The 3,443-nt window shown below is 43.6% G+C and overlaps 1 long non-coding RNA gene across 1 annotated transcript in view; it reads right to left on the reverse strand.

Annotated features, from left to right (window-relative positions):
• Window positions 1-456: 456 nt before the first annotated feature.
• Window positions 457-3,443, reverse strand: part of LOC147009721 (uncharacterized) — a 72,034-nt gene continuing 69,047 nt past the window's right edge. Inside the window, exons 2-3 of the long non-coding RNA XR_015052773.1 lie at window positions 2,476-2,646; window positions 457-704 (exon numbers count right to left, since the gene is read on the reverse strand). This is a non-coding gene — a long non-coding RNA (uncharacterized LOC147009721). The remainder of the gene's footprint in view (window positions 705-2,475; window positions 2,647-3,443) is intronic.

A 3,443-nucleotide genomic window follows, 5' to 3' on the forward strand; every position in this document is an offset into this window, starting at 1 on the left:
GGTTTCCAATGGTTCTGTGATTTTTCCCGGTGTATCGGTTTCGATGTACGTCAGCACGTGAAATCACCATGCTTCCCCATTGTCTCAGGTCATTCACCTGCATTTATTTTTTTCATTTATTTATATTCATTTATTTATATTTTAATTTACGGATGGTTTCCGATGGTTCTGTGATTTTAATCCCGGTGCATTGGCTACGATTTCCATCAGCACGCAAAATTTCAGCTTTCTATGCCACCCGGAAGGTAGCGAACATTAATATCAGTCAATGAATGAGTGAGTCAGTCAGTCAGTGGTGAGAACACACTTTATATTAGACCAGTGGGGTGTGCTTTCACATTGTGTAAGCATACGAACAGTGATTCCTCATTGTCTTGGGTCGTTCACCTGCATTTGATTATTCATTTATTTATTTATTTTCATATATTTTTTCACTTATTTATATTTTCATTTATGGATGCTATCCCACGGTTCTGTGATTTTTCCCGGTGTATCAGCTTCGATGTCCGTCGGCACGCAAAATTACCGTGCTTCCCCATTGTCTTGGGTCACGAACCTGCATTTAAAAAAAAAAAATAGTTTTTTTTTCTTCATTTATTTACATTTTCATTGATGGATGTTGTTTGACGATTCTGTGATTTTTTTGTCCCGGTGTACCAGCTTCGACGTCCATCAGCATGCAGCATTTCAGCTTTCTATGTCACCTGGAAGACACCGATCATTAATATCAGTCAGTGAGTCAGTCAGTCGGTAGTTAGAAAGAGCTTTATATATTAGACAAGGGACAGTCTTGGAGCATATCACACTGAAGAAGGATATGGGGGTGGTAATATATCCAGGGTTGGTGGGGAGCGGGTAAGCAGACTGGACGGTGCCAGGTAGCTCTCGGTAAAGCGAATTATTGAGCATTGGCATAAATAGGGTTTAGGTTGTATAAATAGGGGGATAAATTATTATACGTCCATGGGATCTTTAATGTCCACCAACTAATGTCAGCAGATAAGATGCCAACTTTAAGGTCCATTGGATGGCACGCACATTAATAATTCACCCTCCCGGCATGCCTGTGCAACACCAGGATGACAGTTTATTGACGAGTCAGGATTCAAACTCAGGCTAGACAGATTAGAGGTGAGTTTGTGTACCTCTCGGCCATCCTGTCGTCCCATTATGCTGTCTGTGAGAGGGTCTTGTGAAAAGATGAACGTGCTGTTGGAATTTATGCATCCCTCAGCCTACAACCCCCCATACCCTCACCTCCCCCCCCCCACACACACACACACACACACACACACACACACACACACACACACACACACACACACACACACACACACACACAAACACACACACACACACACACACAAAATAAAAAATATTAAATAAATTGAGAAGTTAATCTGATGGATTGAATTAATGTAGTGTTCATAGAGCATGGGTATGATGGGGGAAATGGCCTCTTCCTGTGTCCTTGTACATCCATTGTGTTGCAATTCCACGCTCAGTGTGTGTTGTAATATCTGCAGAGCCAGTGTTCGACTCAATCAAAGACTTTCTACGGGGGAAAGACACTCCAGATTCGTCCAACTATCTACACTTTGTGAAGTTTGTTCCACGACCAGGTCCAAATAGCGATGTGAAATCAAAGTGACGACGTTAAGTTTCAAATCTGGGCATTCTTCCCTTATGAACGCACAACACTGCTCACAGTTGGCTCTGTGGGTACACAATCCAAAATAAGCAATTTTTTTTTTTGCAAATAACGAGCCTTTGGTGACATTTTCCATCATACCCTCCCCAAACATTCCCACGTTGGTCTCATTTCACAGCGGAAAATCGCCGGTCGGAGGGCACGACAAAATAACTCCTGCAAAAGAAGACAAACGTGGGCGGCGATATTGCGTATCAAACGTCCAAGTCATTTGCTTGCCAGTAGCGATAAGGCTGGGTAATTGTCTGAGCAAAATGGATGACGTGTCATAATTAGCGCGTGCTCGTTGCATGCAACTCTCACAAGAGCGCGTCGCCCCTGCGCTCACGTGCACGCACACAACAGCGACGGCGCGAAACGACCGCTCGGCAATGGCACCAATTACTGTTGGATGCCAGGCCATGATGTAGGGAGATGACTTTGCATTCGCCACACGCTTGCTGAGTCCCGTGATTTTTGCACGCTATTATCGCGGTATTTTCCGGTTTTCAGCTCGTTTGTATCTCGCATCGCAATTTTAACGAGTCCGGTGCAACGGGCTTCCGTTGGGTCGAAATCTCTCAATCTGAGTTCCGTGTGTCCGACTCGCCATGTGCAGGCAAATTATGGCTGAAAAAGAATGTTCCTCTTGTATCGTTTGCCTCGTGATGCTTACCGAGTCTCACGGTCCTGCTGTATTTGTTAGACCAGGAATTGGGCCCGACTGAGAGGTTGTTTATAAATCCTGCACTGGATCCATATGGAAGAAAAGGCCAGGAACTTACTCTTGGAGAAATACACCATGAGGTCTGTAGCACCAAAATTGCACGGAGAGCAGCTGGCTTAACGCCAATGCCACCATGAAGTACGCACGACAGCATGCTCTCTGGTTCAGCGTCTGCTGCTGGCTGCATTCCAAGGCAATATTCCTCAAATATGATCCATGCAGGAGATCTCTGGAATGTGGAGAGAAAGAAGAATGACATTACAAACTTCCACCTAAAAGGTAAGGGTGGCGGGGGTATGTTGGGGGCAAGACGGAAGATGTCAACATCTCACGTAAACCTGGCGTTGGCTAAAAGGTTAAGTGGCTGCCTTGAGATTTTAAGGTTTTGAGTTTGAGTCCCTGTCGAGACGGTAAATAACACCAGGTGGGTTGACTCAACCTGTGATCTTTCCAAGGTCGGCAAAATAAGTAGAAGCTTACTGGAACCAGGGAGCACTGCATCAGTGGCTCCCAGCAATGATGCAACCAGCAGCTGTAGGCTATATCCGAAATAATGACATCTAACATCAACCAATCTTGCACAGATGCGTTAACCTCAGTTGATGCATTGCTAGTTTATTCAATTAGTCAAAAACACGAAGCACAGCAGAGTTATATCGCTATCGACTGATATGAGTCATAGTGGTGCAACATTAATGTTTTTCAGTTTCTGAAGCCCGAAAAATCAGAACAAATGTCATGTCGTTGCAAACATGACACCTTGCTTGGAATCCTTGAAAAGTTTTTATAATTACTGTCATGTGGAATACAAGGCAATACCATCTGAAAAAACACAAACAAACTCTAATCCACAAAAATTTGGTGACGTTCAAGATGATATCTGTTGGTGGCATGCAAACTCAACGGCAGGAGAAATTTTAAACTTAATTCTGGATTCATGTTGTGAATTTAAACTGTTTAATCCAAAATGCATGTGATTTGCATTTGGCTGCTGTTTGGTGCTAAAATATTGTTTATACAGCACTT

The sequence above is a fragment of the Eptatretus burgeri genome, chromosome 17 (assembly GCF_056783735.1).
Source record: "Eptatretus burgeri isolate ZD-2024b chromosome 17, Ebu_testis_v1, whole genome shotgun sequence".
Taxonomy (NCBI): Eukaryota; Metazoa; Chordata; class Myxini; order Myxiniformes; family Myxinidae; genus Eptatretus; species Eptatretus burgeri.